The 19516-nt window shown below is 37.9% G+C and overlaps 1 protein-coding gene across 6 annotated transcripts in view; it reads right to left on the minus strand.

Moving 5' to 3' along the window:
• Positions 1 to 14785, minus strand: part of NCOA7 (nuclear receptor coactivator 7) — a 130778-nt gene extending 115993 nt beyond the window's left edge. The window contains exon 1 of one of the 6 annotated variants that reach the window (XM_011358750.2): positions 13881 to 14451. The gene's annotated coding sequence lies outside the window, so the exon portion shown is untranslated. Of the gene's footprint in view, positions 1 to 13880; positions 14452 to 14566 lie in introns of those variants that run through there. The other 5 variants (XM_023529829.1, XM_023529826.1, XM_011358746.2 and 2 more) reach the window with 5 other exon arrangements.
• Between the last annotated feature and the right edge of the window lie 4731 nt (positions 14786 to 19516).

Below are 19516 nucleotides of genomic sequence, written 5' to 3' on the forward strand. Positions count from 1 at the left end.
ATCAACATCGTTCATCTAAATATATATTTTATAATATGCTTTTTATAATATTGAAACGAAGTTCACAGATAAGATAACCTACTTACACACTTAATTTTATGAAACCAATATAATGCCCAAAAGGAAAGTAACTGATAACAGGTATTTCAATATGTAAATTCTCAAGTTTTAAAAATCTAAATAATGCCAAAAATAAAAGTGATTTATAATAGGTATTTCAATAAAGACACTCAAGCATAAGCACATTAAAAGACACAATGAAATACTTGCTTACATCTACTTATATAGCACAAGTGTAGCTACAGGAGAAATGGGATCAGAAACTATTTTACTACAAAGGAGAAGTATAAGAAAATGAAAGAGCAGAAGCGAAGGGATTAGAGGGGGTGGGTAATGGCAGGGTACATGAACATCAGAATAAAAGCTAGGACTGTAAATAATAACCAAACAGATATTTCTATGCATAGTAATTTAGAACTAATCTTTATTTTCTTTAGAATGTTTCAATAAATATTCACATAAGTCCTACAGAAGATAAGAAATTCAGAAATATAAGAGACAATTTTTCGTGGTCTAGAAATGTCCCACTAATTGCAGGGCATTTGGCATCTCTGCTTCACCGCCGCCCTCACCTAAATGCCAGCAGTCCCCCCAATAACTGTGCCAACCGAACTGCCCTGCTAGAGGTATATTGCACTCATTGGGAACAACTAAAATAGAGAAAAGTCAAGCTCTATGGGTAAACTAATATTTTAAATTATTTTTCAATTAAACATTTTCAATTTCAAAAATTCTTTCAAAGCTGTGATTTTGTAAACTCTACACATGAGAAGTTCTCTGTTAGTCAGCTCTGTGCTTCAGCTGACTAACCCCTTTGGCCCATGTTATTAAGGTAGCACAGCATCTTTAAACCAGGACAGTTCCGCCTGGAATCTATAATCTATATCTCTAAGGTGTGAAGCTTTGGGCAAGTCAATTAATTTCTCAAGCCCTCAGTTTCCTCATCTGTGAAAGGGCTGTTATAGAGATTAAATGTGTCTTCAATTGGTGCCCCATGGAACAGAAATTCTATCCACTGAGATTTCAATGAACCCACATGTTCAAGTGCTCATGAAAATTACCCCTACCTTCAACAACACCTGTAGAGTTAATTCAAATTTGCCCCAAATATTTCTCAACCATAAGATAAAACTTCCTCTTTCCCACCATCAACCACTATTTACTGGGTGTCTGCTACATATATATTAAAATCACAAAATGAACTAACTCAAGCTAGGCAGCTCTACTGAATATAAAAATGGCAGCAAGCAAAAAAAGTTAAACATTTATTGAACATTAACCATACACAACGAATTTTTTGTTCAGTGATGTCAATACACTTTAATATTTATGACTGTATGAGGGAGTTAATACAGTATTTTTAATTCTTTTCAGATAAAAAATTGGAAGTTTAGAAAGGTTAAATAACTTATTGAAGATTGAACAGCCAAGACTCAGAGCCAGAATGATCAGCTTTGTCTGATGCCAAAATCAGAACCACTAACTACCTCTAATGCTAAGGCTATATTACTACACAGCATTTTCACTTCAACTTCCAAATTCTTCCTGAATTTACCCACTGTTGAAAAGAACAAGAGGGTAAATACCACTTTCCTGAATTGTATTAAGATTAGTGATTACTATTTGTTAATAAATGTACTTCAGTGGACATGTCCATGCATTCAATAAATATTTACTACACCGAATTAGATTTTTAAAGAGGTCATTAGAAACACATTCCTTTAATTCACCAAATTAATTATTACATCTTAAGTTTTAAGCACAGAAGTAATGAGAGAACTTTGAATATGCCAGAAATATTTCCCTTAGCATTTGGCGATTTTTTTGTTTCCGTTAATTTCTAATCTTCTGCTAATATAATGATTTCCCCCATTGAAAACAAAATTGGTAAATACAGAGAATCTGAATCAAAAAATGGAATTCTGATCTTTTTAAAAAAGATTTCTTTATTGATTTTAAGTTAAAGAAGTCCCTTTTTTCTAAGGACTAAAATTACAGGTATTTTTTAAATCTAAAAATTACGATTCTATAAAAATTCTACCACAGGTTTTTAATATATTAGATGCATTCTCTCATTAATACAATAAGAATTCAGTTTTGAACAGTTTTATAACTGTACACAAAAGCAGATTAGGGGGGGAAATATGCAGAAAGTCATATAGAAAGTTATCGGAGGCGGTGAAAACAGAACAGAATCTACTCTGCTGATCTCATTTCTCAACCATAAGATAAAACTTCCTCTTTCTCACCACCAACCACTGTTTACTGGGTATCTGTTACATGTGTGTGATTGTCCCTGACAAGAGTTGGGAAAAATTTGATGCCTGCATCACCCACAGATGTGGTTTCTGGGGAACACCCCCTGCTATCACTTCAGCACTGTCGGATAATCTTCAGACGGTCTCTGAGATGAATCTAAAAGTGGTAGGCTCCAAATAGCATCAAGAGTGAAACAGGTGACATAGAAAGAAAAGTCTGTCCTCAACTACTTCTAGAATTCATTTCAGTATTATCAGACAGACCCATTGCTAAAATCCTAGACCTCTAGTCTTCTTTTTTGTTTTTATGCAGACATCTTCTGGCCCTGGCTCAAAAGGAAGAAACTCCATACTACTCTGGAGTTTCTCTACTGATACAGAACTCAAGTTCATTCATTCACTAAGGCCTTGCAGGGAATAGGTGACAATGTGAATTACTGTGTCAGCTCCCTGAGCTCATAGCAAGTAACATCACTACTTCATGGGCCCTGATCTTGCACCAGACCCCAAATCCTTCAACTTTAGGAGAAAAATAACTGTGAGCAGTGGTTTCTACTACTAATTATTTATTATTATTATCACCATTATTTGGTAGGAGGTGTCTATCTGATGGATCTGAATTAGAGTTAATTGGTGCAAACAAAACCAATTAAATTTGATGTATAAAGATTTAATAATGGAACGCCTTTCAAAAGAACACAACAGTATACATGTTGCAAACACTAGTTTTCAAGAATTAAATGTGCATGTCCTTTGATACTATCAAGAGACAAAAGTTCACTCTACCTTTTAAATTGCTATTTCACTAAGTAAAAGGAGATGTGCTGCTTTGTTTTCGAGGATGGTAGCTGAAATTGAATGCAATTTCAAAATACACTGGCATATACTCATACTTGTAAAAATGCAAAATAAAAAATAATTGAATTATCACTTTCTAAGTTGTACTTCCAGCATATTTATTTACATGTTGAATACAAGTAGTAATAAACAATTTACACTAACTCCAAAATGATGCCTTATCACATACTTCCAATTGATCCCTTCAATCCAGAAGGGTAGCTGCTCTTCCTTCTCCAGCATGAGTTCCAGGACAAAGACATGTGGCACAGACCTGAACTCCAACCTCAAATTTGAAGTCCAACCCAGCCCTGCCCAATCTAGCCAAGAGCAGCCAAACCACTGTCACCCTGCAGATTCATGAATGTGAAGTAAGTATTTGTGGTTCTAAACCACTAAGATTTGGAGGCTGTTAGGTAGCATTATCACAACGAAAAACCCAATATACCCTTAGAAATATCTTGATGCACAAATTACTTCGTGGATTTTTACCAAACCCGCATAGTACATATTTCTGTCTATGTGCATAATTCTACCAAGGCCTAGAATAGCAAAGCCCAGAGACAGAAGCAGCCAATTAACACAAATAGCCAAGGAGCTTTCCTTTCCTTTCAGTTTTTATTTACCTATAACCAATGTGCATGGCTATGGAAATTCAAGTACTTGTTCTTTTAAAGGTTTATGAGAAGGTATTATCTGACACCAAGGGTGACTTCTGCACATCTTGGTATGTTCATCTATATACTTTTACATTACTTTTTGTTATGTTTGAATTGTGTACCCTCCCCACCAAATGTTGAAGTCTTATCCACAGTACCCCAGAATGTGACCTTATTTGGAAAGAGAGTCTTTGCAGATCAAACTAGAGTAGGTCAAACTAGAGTATGGTGGGTCTCTAATCCAATACGACTGGTGTCCTTATAAAAAGATGACCATATGAAGTTAGAGACACACAGGGAGAACACCATGTGAGGACAGAAGCAGAGATCAGAGTTATGTAGCTGTAAGCCAAAAAAATGCCAAGGACAGCCACCAAATCACCAGAAAGCAGGAGAGGCCAGGAGCAACTCCTCTACAGGTTTCAGAGAGACCACTGCCTTGCCGAGACGCTTGACTTTAGACTTCTAGCCTTCACAACTGAGAGACAATGAATTTTGATTGTTTTAAGATACCCACAGTTTGTGGTACTTTGTAAGACCAGCCCTAGGAAACTAATTTGCGTTTTAAAAATTTTATACACTATCAGCTTCAAAAGGTATTACTGCAGCAAAAATGGTATTACTTTCCCATCATGTCTATTTTGTCACTTTCTCTTATAATTTAAAGAAAGTGTAGGCATGTAATTAACAGCATTGGTAAATATTATTTTGAATATTAGAGCAGGAAGCTCACACAGTTAACATCTGTTCCCAGAACATAATTCAAGCATACCTTATTTGAATAGGTGGACTAAAGAACTGATTAAGAAAAAATCTTAACATAAAAGGAGTTTTGAAATATTCTGAGAGTGTAGCATCACCATGTATTATGATACTCATCACACTTTAGTGATTTTAGTCTAACAAACTCATACTGCCACGTTTCTCATGCACACTTACGCTATCTTTTATTGTTTTCTAATTGTGCCTCATGCCCACATTTCTTCTAGACTGTAAGCTCCCTAAGGAAGTATGTCTTGTTACGCATGTGTGAGCACATACGTGAGCACACACATACACATAAACACACATATTACAACTCCTAGTGTAAGCTCAATGCAAGATTTATGTTTAATATGTTGATTTTTGATTTGTTATGGCTAAATACTTAACAGACTGACTTTGGCTTATGGAACAATGAACTCTTACCTTATATTTAAATTACTGATCTCCATTTTTAAAAGTTATATGCCACATCAATAAAAGTACCTGAGCACAAAGTCCTGTTATGTATATTTTTTATTTATAAAAATATGTCTTCTGCACTAATATATGCATTATAACACATAACAAAAACAGAAGTTATGAAAAGATAACAGACATTCGAACAATTTCTTCCCATTCCCTCATGGGATGCACGAACCTTAGTTTGGAAACAGACCAGGAGAGCAGATATGTGAAAACATTTCCTATGATTTGGCCCTTTCCAAGAAATGCAAGATCTGTAAGAAACTAACATATTTATGAACTTTAAACACATTCTGTGGCAGAGTCATATAATAGTCTTGATCAAGCAATTAATATTTTAGAGTTGATGACAGAGTTGTCCCTGAAACTAGGATGAGCTGGTGTATCGGTAGATCCCCTCTGTAATTGTATATGCTAACTGTGGTGGTCTCTACACCTTGAACCCTTTAGTTTTTTGACTTTAGAAATGAAAATCTATGATCATATTTCCAGGCAAATTTCTGTAAGACTGAGAGAACCAAATTAAATAAAATTCTGATCTTGAAAATAAAAGAGCAGGATGAACAAAGGGGAAAATGGAACAGAAAACTCATAAATCATCTCTTAAGAATGTTTTCAACACAACAACATCCAATCTTCCTCTGTTCCATGTACGTGGATACACTGTGTTCTAAAACTAAAGGGTGTAGAGTAACATAAAACACGCCCCGCCATCAACTTATTGTAAGAACAGCTAAGAGATAAAGCCAACCAATACTGAATTTGTAGCACAGGTAGTTAAGAGTCAAAAGAACTGAAATCAGGGGTAGATGTCTTGGAAAGTGTTCATGGAATTGAGTATCAACCTGATGCATAATATTGGCTTTAAAGGAAGAAATGTGCCGGGAAATTTCAGACAGAGAGCCTGGAGGCAGGAACTCTGCCCTCTTCCCCCCGACACACAACCCACACCACTCCCATTCCCCCAGTGTGAGAGGTACTGAGGATTCTGGCCCTAGGAAGCGCTCAGTTCATTCAGGTGGGGAGAGGAAGACAAAGCTGAGTGCCTGACATGTGAAAAGGGTACAGTTCCATTAGCACATAAGCAGCATTCTCTGGCTTAAACTTCCAAGAGAAAGCCACCACCCATAAAATCTCACGTATCATTTCACTCGGTCTACTTATTCTTCAGGAATTAGCCTTGGGGCTGATCTATACACAAAGCAACAGATCTAAATGCAAAAAAAATACTAGGCAGATGGCATGTGGGTGAAGATGATGGGGAAGTGAAATATGAGTAGCCTTGAAAGGAGAAAAAGTAAAATATGTCAAAATGAATATACACTTGATAAAGTCGAGAATGTAAGAATCCTATATTTATTTTAATAATTTCTAACAAGTATCACTGTAATATATATGGATAACAAATAAACATGTAAAACATAAAAATGCCATCATTTCCGTGATGCCATCAATGGGGAAAAAAACTTTCATATTTTTCCACTTACCTGTCTTTCTCTATGCAGATGCATTTTAAAATCAAATCAGGATCTTTTTCTATATATAGTTTGGTATACTATTACTTAAAAAAATGACTCCATTGTTGCATTTGTCTCAAATGTTCACAGTATCACCCTTGATAATAACTAATACACAGTTGCTTCCTCTGTGACAGACAGGGCTCCAAGTACTTTACATATATTTAGTTAATTCTCAATACAATGTGGGAGGTCGATACTATTATCTCTTCATTTTACAGATGAGAAAATCAAGGAGAAATTAACTTGCCTAAGTTCATGTAGCTGGTAAAGGGTAGAAAAGGACTGCAAGCCAGGCAACTGGCTCCATCATCCCTGCTCTTAACCCCTCTACCATATCACCTGCCTCCCAAAAACAATGTGCTCATCATGAAATTAAGCCTCATCTCTGATTTCCTTAGGATGTACTCTTAGAATAGACTCACTGGTACCAAGGGATGCTATGAGCTACACTACTCTCTATCTAAAGTATACCAACCAACCCTCTCACCATTCTCAAAAAGGGAATGTGACCCAACTTCAATCTTGCCAGCACTATAGACTTTTAAAATCTAATTATAATCACGATTTCTTCGATGCAATTAAGTTGGAAATTGTTTTATGATTTGGCCATCTGTAGTTCCCATTTTGTTAATTTTTTATTCCTGCTATAGATGAAATGTTTGTGCATTCCCTCCCACCCCCGCCCCCTCACTCCTTCATTTATTGAAAGCCTAATGCTCAATGTGATGGTATTACCTGGGGCCTTTGGGAGAGGATTAGGTCATGAGGGCAGAGCCTTCATTAATGGGATTAATGCCCTCACAAAAGAGGCCCCAAAGAGATCCCTAGCTCCTTCTGCCATGCAAGGACACAATGAAGTCAGCAGTCTGCAACCCAGAAAAATGCCTTACCACAGCTCAACCAGGCTGGCACCCTCAACTCAGACTTCCAGCCTCCAGAACTGTGAGCAACAAATTTCTGCTGCTTATAAGCTACCCAGTCTATGATATTTTGTTATAGCGGCCCAAATAGACTAAATTTCTTACTAGAATGCTTTTTAAAGAGTTAAGCCATGTTAAATTGAAACTATTTTGGAAAGTGCTGTGATTTAAGATATTAGAGGGTTGCTAATGAGCTGTTTGAGTGGGACCATATAGACAGGCCAGGGACCTTGCGGGGAATCGGCAAGACCTAAGGCTGAGGGCTCGGGTCTGAGCACCTGGGACTATAAGGACTGAGCAGGCCCTCCCAACAGACTAACAGCCTGAAACTGTGCTTTATATCGTAGAGCAGGGGCTATACTTATCAAAAGGCTAGAAGATTCATTATTCCCACTCAGGGCACCCTCAATTCCTGGTACCAACATGTCTAGGGAAACAATTCAGTAAATTTGATGTTTGCTTAGTGAGATAAGAATTACAGAAAGAAAATGAAAGATCTTGAGGTTTATCAAACCTATGGAGTCAAGTCACAAATTTTTCCTATTGTACATGGCACACCTGGTTAGTGATCAAAGTTATCCACCAGTCAGAGGATTTCTCATGAAGAGTGCTGAACAAACACTATTAAATTCTTATTCTCTAAATCCTCTGTTAATCAGTCAATAGCAAATTACCTCATGTCAGGCACTTTGCAATAAAACTGAGCATCTTGGACACCCTCTTGTTACTTGAGTTGGAATTAAAAATACTTCATTACATATTTAGGAGTCATTTTTTGGAAGGACCATTCTCTCTAGATGATTCATGTCATCTATCAAGATCAATGTTTCATGGTTTGTATTTCTTAAGAGTAAACCTGTCTCCCATCAGACCCCTAAACTTTAGTGGTACCCCATTTGGAGGCTTTTGCCCCTTTGTGTACCAACTAAAAAGGCAAACCCAGGGGTGAGGCATAAAAGACTCTGTCCCAGATGAGGGCCATAATAAATATAAAAGTTATTTTTAATGACTATTAATATAGTGAGAGAATTAATACAGTAAGGAATGGATGCTAAAGAAAATGATACAGACATGTATTCTACTGAGGTGGGGGCATAGAAGAGAAACGAATGGTTAATATAAGCTCCAACTTTGGGCCTTTTTTATCTTCTTTTTTTTTTTTTAACCAATTTTAGTATGCTGTCCAAAATTAGAGTTACCTTTTACTAGAAAGACAATTTTACTGTTCATGAGAAATGCCTGTTTCTGGTATGGAGGCCTACCTGGGACACTAAATTACATGTGCAAGGCTCCATCATTTTATGGAATCTCAACTAAGAATGGCCCCTAGAGATGACACTGGTACTAAGAGTGGCTTGCTAATGAAAATAGGACAGAGCGCACCAAGTAGAAAGAACAGAATGAAGAAAAATCATATGCTATGCATGTGCAGGAAGCAACAATCAGTTTTTATATCACTAAAATATTAACTTGGGGTCCATAAATAAGGATATGTAAGCAAAAAGGCGTGTATGGTGTATGATAAGACCATGAACTTTAGATTTTTTAAAAGGTCCATGATTTGGCTGTTTGGGAGCAGGGAGGCGGGGTGGGGGGTCGCCGGTTAGTTCAGAACAACTGCGGGCCAAATGCATGGCAGGAAGGGAAGGCGGCAAAAAATGAATTCCTCAGGGCCCAAAAACTTTCTTCCCACCAAGATTCATAGCGAACTCCTTCCTGTGTAGTATGAAACCTTTAGAAGGTTTGAAGAGGAAAGTTTAGAAAGAAAACTGGCTGAAATGTGAGGGAAAGCAAAATGTAGGCAACAGTCCAAAGCATCTGAGGAGACAAGAGCAGTGGAAATGGAGAAAAGGGAGTTAGAGAATAGTTAGGAGATAAAACGGCAAGCTGAATGTTTATGTTTGCTTGTATATGCATAAAATGTCACTGGAGGATTCTCAATGAACTGATTATACTAGCTGCCAGTGGATAGGGAAAGCAGGTAGCTAGCGTAAGAAGATGAGAAGGAATCTTTTCACTGTATAACCATCTGTACGTTTTGAATCACATGAAGATATTACCTGCTGTAAAAATAATTTTTTAAAAATATGGAGGCTAACAGAACATGGAGGTTAAAGACATGGAGGTTATGAATGCCTCTATGTAAAAATTTGCTCACATCTCTCTCAAAATCCTCTTCAATGTTTCTAGTTGAACTTTTGAAATCAGATTATTTTTACACCAAAGGCTCCTGGACTGTACCAATGACTGACCCTTTTGAAAAATCTCTCTTTTGACCTGGATGATAAATGTATCAAATTGAACTCAGCAACACATAGATGTAAACAACTATTTACCTAGTCAGATTTAATCAACATAGCAGGTAGTTGTCAAAACATCAGAATGAAGAAAGTCTGGACAATTAACCAGGGAGCTTAATTTTTTTAATTTTATGATTAATAAAAGAGGCTCAAAGAAGAATCTATATTTCATTTATTAAAACACAGATGAATCAAATAAATCATTGATGTGAAAGAGGTCAGATATGAGGTCCAGTGCTGAGTGCAAAGTGAGCTTAGGCCAGCCCTTTGGCTAAAAATGATTTTTTTTATTATTATTATATGGAATGAATCTTCTGTTCAGCCTAATACAGTATATAAGGCATTGACTTAAATTGAATGGTTTTACCAATTTTAAATTAGTGATAAGTAAACATAAATTTAATAGTTAAAAAAATAAGTGTAATTTAGTTTTATAAAACTATGTTACATTGTTTTCCACTTGTCTCTATAAGCTCAAATATACTAAACTTGCAATACTTGTTCAAAACATATCTAATGGAACCAATTAAACTTGTTAATCAAAAACATTCTGTGTCCAGAGATCGATTTTGCAAATGTTTTCATTTATTTGGTTTTATGTTTTGTATTTTGCCTTGTTTCACAAAGGATGTGAGTCAGCTTAAAATAATAAATACAATAAATGGGAAAATATAATTAGATAAAAATCAGAATCAAGAAAAACAAAGTAGAACAGATGCTCAAGACCAAAGGGAAAGTGAGAATATTAATATAAAGTCACAGGTTTTTATAGGGTTATTATAATTGAGTTGCAAATTTGACTCACACTTCCTTACTGCCAAATCAGCAAAGGAAATATAATCAATTATCTGATTCTAGTTTTGTATGATGAAAAAAAGACAATAATTGCTCAGAGGAAGTAAAGCTTTTCTTTGGCATTTAGCACTGAAGGGAATTTCTTCTATGAGTCTTCAGTAGCTGTAGAAGAGACCCTGATCTTAATAACCACATTTCTTAAGTCACATAACAGTAAGTTTCTTGTGACTTTACGAATAGAATACCTCAGTGTGAGCACAAGGTGGGTGAGTTGCAAAAGATACAAAACAAGGTAATCAAAGTATATAGTTTCTGAAGATCTGGCTAGACTCCTGGTCTAACATCTAGGATTAGAGAGGAACTGGTGGATATTATGGCCTTCATTCAGCCAGTTCTCTGCAAACATCATTTGTCTCAATTAAGCTCTGATCAAATCTGTGAGCAGACAACTCAGGTTCTCTGATATGTGCAGAAACAAAGGCATTCTATACTACTGTTGAGGGAAGATAAGTACACAACAATTATTCTGCAACCACCAGTTCCCTGTATTTGAAATTCAAGGTTATACAAATTTTCTTTTCTATACTTTTTCGGAAACCATAACAATTTTGGTTCTAACATATGTGAATTACGTGGATTCTATTAGATGTAAACAAAAACAAGAAATATTTGGGCTGGGGTGAAAAAGTACTGGGATAAAAAAGTATGCCAGGATAAAGGACAGTAAACGACATTAGGCAAGGAAGAGGTAGGGGTTTGGATAATAAAACTTTACAGAAACAGTAAATCCAAGTCTTAGAACTGCATTTCTGTGGTGCATATGGAGGCAGGGTGCTAGGGTCTCACTCAATAGGCTCCAAGTAGTGAGCCATCCAATAGCAGAGGCATTGCACATTTAAATGCAGGACACACAGAAAAATGCGTCTTCTATTCTGAGATTAGGAACCCACTCTTACTCGACAGATTTCAAGGCCAAGTGCACCAGCATGGTTTAAATGCTCAACTTCCATTTGTCAAATGAACAAATAAGTGTTTATTATCTACAACAAAGTAAAAAGAGTTTACTGTAACCACAGGGGAGAGCTCTTTTGAGAAGTTTAAAATGAGCAAGGAAGAGAAATGTAAATTGTTCAATGTCCTTGACTACAAATTTAATATGTGTAAAATTATCTTTATTTCATGAGGGAATTTCCTTTGTTCCAATGAACCATAACATTTTTCTTAAGTGCCCTCCCACTGTTGGTTCCCCCAATCTCACCACCTTTCACATAGCTGTTATTGCCTCACCATCTAGAAAAAGTCAAGTAGGCAGGAAAAGCAGTAAGAATAAACTATGGCTTACCATAGTTTGTGGAAATTAGTCTTTTGGGTAATATGCAATGAGGATGGTGAAGAGGTATTAAAAGGAAAAAAAAAAGGAAAACAAAAGGAAAAAAAAAGGAAAGAAAACAAATGATTGGACCACACCCAGATAATTTTGTTCAAGTGATTGAAAAGAGGTTAATGCTGACTCATGAAACTTACATAACAGGAAAATAAAAACAAAATCAAAACAGGAAATGTCACAGTGCAAAAAATAAAACAAATAAAATGTGATGCAGTCATCCTTGGTTTTTTCAAGATAACATAAAATTCAAAGGCACTGAATCTTCCAAACCACTGATTTCATAACTACTCTGACTGTCGAACTTGTAGATTGATATACGCTTATATACTGGGGAAAACCCTTACAGTTGAAAATGTATATCTATGCTATATATTTTGAATCATTTAGGAATCAGATATTTCTACATGCTTTGTTTTTACCTTTACCTGTAATAAAATATTATAATTAGATCAACCACAACAACTCAACTCTAAAACAAGTTAATATGTCACTTATTAACCAAATCACTGTTACCTCTAGAGTAACAGAATTTTCTTTTAGACATGAATTGTACTTTTTCTAATTGTGCTTGAGTTTAATTGAAATAAGTTTGATTACCACTAAGAATGGAAAATTTGCAAGCTTGGACATGAAATAAACATATTAGGAGTAGGGGAAAATTATTTCTTAATAACACTTTAGAGAAGGATACCATACAGTCCTTTAAATGTCAAAATTCAAACTCAGATGTTAAGATAAGCAACTTTGACTATTTACACAAAGAAGCAATTTTTCAAATCAAGTAAAACCATCAACGGCCACAAAACAAATACATTGTAACAGTAAATTGTCTTTAGATGACTCAACAAATAATTAATAAGCACCCAGTTTATATCAGATGTAGAGGATTACAAGATTGAACAAGACGAAGGCTCGGTCCTCCTGGAGTTTACACCGGTTAATTTTCCAAAGCTCTAATCTTAATAGGTTAATATAAAATTAGAACTTACAAAGATCCACTTTCCAAAACTTTAAAGCTTATTGCTTGAAATATAAAATAAAAAAAATGATAACCCGTGAAGAGATAATCTTGCCAAAAGCTCTGATGTATGAACTTTATGCTTGGGGGAAAAGAAAGATTTCATAACCAGTTTCTCAGAAATACAAACCTTAACTCCTAGTTGGAAGCTAGGTTGTGCCCAAGGCTGCCTCTGCTGGCCAACTCGTTGCATCCGTCCAGCAGATTCTAAACTCTCTACACCTGTATCAAACTTGCCACTCGTACGTAAACACGTCCCTTCACATAAGCAGGAGGCTCCCAAGCAGGCAGCACAATACTCCAACCTCATGTATCTCCGGCATAATCTGACCTCTAAAAGGATCTTCTCTAACTGGCCCTAGAATGTTGACTGTAAGGGTCTGAGTCATCAATTTTATATACTATCCAGCCAGCTCTGAAATAAACAAAAATCCACAGTGACTTCTACATGCCGCTAAAATAACGCTTTCCGTGTCTACACGTTTGGCTAAAACAAGAAGAACGCATCTGCTCATGCAGCCGAAAAAATACCGTGACATTTCTACCTGAGCTGCGGAAAATCCACCGCCCTCCATCCCTTACCCCCTCCCCCACCCCAAAATAAATAAGCTACACGCTAATTTGTCCTCCTCACCCCCAACCACATCACGCTGGGGCCCTGGAGATGGGCGGGGAAGGGTCAAGCTCTCCTCCGCCACCGCTCGGCCACCCTCGCTCTAGAAGAGGTTGTCAGGTTAACCCCCGGCTGCGCCCCGCGCCATTAGCACACCTGCGAACGCTCCACCGACCCCCGGCGGGAGGCAAGTTTAGTGGGTCCCGGTCCCTGACCCCCGCCTCTCCCCAGCGACAGCATCAGCTGCGGGCTGCAACTAAGGCTGGTCCCCGCCTTACCCACCTACCTACAGGGTGGGGGCGCTGGCTCCTCGGGTCCGGGAGAAGGGGTTCCGGCGCATGCATTTCTGGGAGCGGTGGCCTCTGCTGCTCGGCGCTGGGGACCGCATCCTCTAGGGTGGGTAGAAGGAGGGGTCGCGGGGGAACAGTGCGCCGAGGAGGAGCAAGGCCAGGAGGAAGGAGCGCCGAGGCGCGCACCCTTGGGGCCCGCCGCCGGGACTCCCCAGGCCTCTCCGCACGAGCAGCGGCAGCTCGCCAGCCCTGCAGCTCAGCCGGCGGTCCGGGTATCCGCCGCCACAGGCTCACGGGCCCGGCCGGAGGCGGGGAACTACCGATGGCGCGACGCGGTGCAAATGCCCGCCTCTAGCTCCGCCCGGCTCGCGCCACGCTCTGCACCCCTCCGCGGCGGCGGGGGCCCGGGGGCTCCGAGGCCGGGCTCTGCGGTTTGGGATGCAGCTGCGGCATCCTCCTTGCCCCCGTGACCTCAGAGCTGGAGCCTAGGCACCTCTGCCGCCCCCGGCTATTGTAGCCTCCGCTGCCTCCGCACAGCCCCAGCAGCGGCCTGGCGGCCCCGCCTCGGATTGCTGCGCGCGCGGCCTCCGCAGGCCTCGGCCCATTGTGACGCCTCCCGAGAGCCTGCTCTTTGCTGCCCCGGCGTCTGGAAGCTTGGCGGCGGAACCTAGGAGAATCTTACCTCGCCCCGGGCTGCATCCCCTACAGCTGTTCCGCCGTGGCCACCAATCTTTGTGGGAAGTAAGGCTTTAAGAGTAGAGCTGGAGTTAGAGCGTCTCCTCAAGCTTTAAAGCCTTGAGTTTACTTCCAGCTCCGGGACCAGTAAATTCATTCGTCTGTCCTTCCTGGCGTTGCGTTTCGCAAAGGGGCCCACCATCTCCTCCCCCTCCTGCCCCAGTACCCTGTACAGCATCCCAGATGCTGCCAAACTGCAATCTTTACAGCAATGGGGACATAGCAATTAGGCCTTCCAGGCCGACTCTTGGCAGAGACGGAGGAAGTTTGGGCTGAGAATATTTGCATCAGCAGCCAGGCATTGTCCGTGAGCTTCCCATCCCCACTTGGTTGCTGTCCCCAATATGGGCCCACGACCAGCACTGCAAGATGATTTAGATTTTACAATCATAAAAGCACTCATCAAAGAACTGTGAGAGCAAATCAGTTTCTCTGGACATCTAAAACCATGTTCTTCTGATTCAAGGAAATCAGCTCTTTGTATTTTAGGAGCCTACTTTTCCCTTGAAAGTAATTTGCAAATAACACAATATCTAAACAAAAAAAAAAAACACCTATTTTTTTTCTCATTGAAACCATAAAGATCAAAACCTGAGGGCCAGTTTTATACATGCTCGGTGCAGAATTGGGCGATTATTTCATATTTGGCAAGATAGTATAACATGACCACTTGCAACTGAAATCCTAAAGCCATCACTGTTGATTGCTTTGCTCCGACTTCCGTGAGAGGCTCTTAAAGCGTGAGCAGCGTTAATAACCCAGAGGAGGCCGCTATCTAGTGTGCCTGTGTGTGAACTCTGACACGCCCGTGTTATCAGACCAGCAGCAGGCTCTGCACTGAGTTTTTGTTGTTGTTTGTTTGTTTATCTGCCTTGAGTTTGTGTCGTTATTTGTTTGTTAGTTTTTCTTCCTGTGGGTGAGTGTAAACCTCACAGCCAAATCCTCCTAGTCATCTTGCGGTGCTGCTGGTCATAGGACCGTAGAAGGAACAACACCTAAGAGGAGATGAGAAGCTCAGGCAATGCCTGGCTGTTGATGCAAATATTCCCAGCCCAGGCTCTTTTCAGATCTCTACCAAGAGTTGGCCTGGAGGGCCGAATTGCTGCGTCTTTATCACTGTAATGATTGCAGTTTGGCAGCATGCGAGATGCCATACCGCGCGACTGTAGCAGGAGTGGGAAGAGTTGATGGGACCCCTGCGAAACGCAACGCAGAAAAGACAGAATGATGAATTCACTGTGGCCAGGTTTTTTGGTTTTTTTTTTTTGTTTTAATAAAAAATAAAAATTAACCAGGCATAAGAAAAGACATGTCCCAAAGAAGTACAAAATGTGATAAAATCCCTGAAGCTTTTTGAAATGAGTTCCTTTAAGCTAAGTGGTGGTCCAGTACAGAGGAGGGGAGGAGCTTCATTGCGCTGGGTTCAGGAAACAGAAGCCCACCACTTGACTACTTTTAGGGACTCCGATAGATCTAGAGTCCCAGTTTATTTTCAAAAGATACCTATCCTTATTCATAATATTTTACCCCAAATTCAGAATAAGTCGATTATAGAAATGTATACGCACATAGTTTATGATGTATTAGTGACCAGATGAAGTCAATGAGAATATGGCAGTTGTCTACTCTTAAAATTTTTAAAGAGGTCTACCTTTTAGAATGTAGCTTCTGCAGGAAATATTCATTGAGTTGCAATTCTTGAGTGTTTCCATCATTTCTGCACCAAGAGTCTGCTTTAGTTTTTTTCTCTATGGACCTCAGTTTTGTCAAGAAACAAATTCAGTAGTGATTTTTTTTATTACCTAAAGATATAACTGAGTATGTATTTCAAAAGCAGTAACCATCAATTATAAAATGTCAGCCTTTCGAAAATATTGCATGTAATTTCAAGATCCTCTTTACTATCTTCATTAACTCTCTTAGGACTGCATGCTGTATCATGCTTATTACAATGTTTTATTACATAGAAGTCCCAGTATAATAAAGAAGTCTGCTTCCCAGTTTAGAGGAGGGGGAATTCCCCCTTAAAGATTCTTCATTCATACTATTTCATTAACTCAGCATTTATTGATTTGCCTAAGCTTTGTCTTTATAGAGAAATCAGAAGAAATAAAACCATTTCCTTATCCTCTAAATCTGCATTGTCCAATACAGTACCCAGTAGCCACATGTGACCATTTAAATTTAAATTAAATTTAAATTAAGTTTAAATTATTCCACTAGCCACACTTCACGTGGCTAGTGACTTTTCTTTTGGACAGCAAAAAATAGAACATTTCTATTATTGCAGAAAACTTTTCTAAAAGAAAAGCTGCTCTAAATAGAAGGTGATATTTTAGGAGATAAGATATAATGCATAAAATAATTTGGAAAAATCTTAGTATGCTACGGATCAAAACTAATTAGAATGTGTACTTCTTAAGAACATGGTAATCTCCAAGAATTCAGGCTCTAGCTTCAGACTGCAGCACTACCACTGGCTCACCTTGGGTAAACTGCCTAACCCCTGTTGCTTTATCTGTAAAATGAGGGTGATAATAGTATCGACTTTACAGGACAGACATAAAGATCAAATGAAATGATCCATGAATGACACTTAAACTAAAGTCTAGAATGTGACCTTCAGGAAAAGCTAGGTATTACTATAACAATATACATTATTATAATAAAGGTTTTCTTTTTAAAAAATTGTGTCCCTAGTACCTGTCATTATACCTGGCGAATAGAAGGAGACTGGTAAACACTGCTCTAACACTTGGCCAAAATGGAAGGCTTCCTGGATAAGTAATGAGCTCACAACCACTGAAAGTGTAGAAACTTTTTTGGAAGTCTTCTCTGTAAAGGTGTTGAAGAGGAGATTTGTGCATTAGATGATGGTTTAGTCTACTAGTACCAAGAAAGTTCACTCTTCAGTGGTTGAACTTCTCCTTTTCTAGCACAAAGAAACACCTCCTTTCACACACCTGACTTGGGCTGGTTGACATAAGAGTTCCAGAGGAGGTCAATACGTATGACATCTGTGGAGGTCTGTCCTGCACCTAAAGAGGTAGAATGGAGTTCACTATTTAATAGTGTTGAAGGCAGTGACTCATTTTCACGACTGGAATCATTTGTCCAGCACATTATAAATAGTAACCTGAGTTTCTGGTAGAATGTAAATAGGTCCTTTTGTGGATTTGCCTAGGTTCAGTGCTACTATTGGCTTGTCTAAGGAGGAGGTAGAAATCTTATCATTTGAAATGAAGAGCCAACCAGAGTGTATTAAGAAACAAATACTGATGTATATAGAAATAGATTGCTGTCTGGGTGTCTATAAGCACATAGAACATATGGCTGATTATCTAGACTAAGCACAATAGATTTGCCTTTTTCTTTTATTCACAGTTAATTTCTGCTCTTATTTCTGCTAAAAATAGTACCTTCAATAACTTAAGAATCCATTATATATTTTTTACATTTTCTAAAACACTTATTCAAGTAAACTGGGGCTGACATTGGTGCTAAGATATAATTTAAAATTCTGAAATGAATCCCTAAATTCAAAGTAAAATTAACTGATGGTGGTTATTTGGATTGTAAAAAATTTACAGTGCAATTAACTGAAAAAGAAGGTTTTCTAAGGAAATAATTATAGATTCACAAAAAGTTTCCAAAAATATATAGAGATGTCCTAGGTTTCTCCTCCACACTTGTTCCTCAATGGTAACATCTTGTATCATTACATCATAATATCAAAACCAGAAAATTGATTGTTGGTACACTCAGTTAATCATTAATAATTGTTAAAATGTTATGCTATGTAAATGGAATCATACAGTATGTAACTTTTTGAATTGTTTTTTTTTTTCCACTCAGCATAATTCCCTTGGGATCTGTTCAAGTTGTTATATGTTTCAATAGTTTTTTCCATTTTTTTTTTTTTAATAAATATTCCATCCATGGTATGGATGTACCACAGTTGATTACCCATCGAAGGACATTTTGATTGTTTCCAGTTTGGGAGTATTATGAATTAAGCTACTATAAACATTCGTGTGTAGATTTTATGTGAACACAAGTTTTCATTTCTCTGGGATAAGTGCCCAAGAGTACAATTGCTGGATCATATGGTAAGTACATGTTTAGTTTTATAAGAAACTGCCAAACTATTTTCAAGAATGGCTGTACCATTTTACATTCCCATCAACAAAGTATACATGATGAATGATGAGTTTTTAATCTATTAAATAAACTTTATTAAAGTTTAGCCATACATTTCTTTTACTATCCACTACCCTACTATACTGTAATTGCTTGTTTACTTGAACCCCACCAGACTAAGTTTCAAAGTTAGGGAACCTGTTTTGTTCACTTTGATGCCTTTGATTCCTAACATAGATGGTCAATAAATATTTGTTTGGTGAATTAACAAATTAATGAACAGAAAAAAATATAGCAGAGTCAGATTGAAATCAAATTGAAAAATAAAATTGTCACTAAATTAAAACTATAATTGAATTTAAATTGGATGCCATGATTTTTCTTCTAACATATATAACAACATTTTCAAATCAGATATTGGCACTCTGTAAAGTGAATCACTTGTGGGACAAACTGATAAAAATTAAATGCTAACGTATGTTGGGCCAATGTAATTTGTTAGAGTACTTTGGTAACAGCAAAAGATCAGAGACAATCTAAATGACCAATGATATGAAACCACTTTAATAAAATTACAGTGGAATACCATGCAGTTATCAAAAATAATGAGAAAACTCTTTATGTAAATAATGAGCATCATTCAAAAGATATTAAAAGATTACAGAAGAGTATGTAGAGTATGCCCCTCTGTGTAAAATTTTTAAATAGATATATGCATTAATATATTAATTGTCTCTAAGTAAATCTATAAACTACC

This window comes from Pteropus vampyrus, unplaced genomic scaffold, assembly GCF_000151845.1.
Source record: "Pteropus vampyrus isolate Shadow unplaced genomic scaffold, Pvam_2.0 Scaffold43, whole genome shotgun sequence".
Taxonomy (NCBI): domain Eukaryota; kingdom Metazoa; phylum Chordata; class Mammalia; order Chiroptera; family Pteropodidae; genus Pteropus; species Pteropus vampyrus.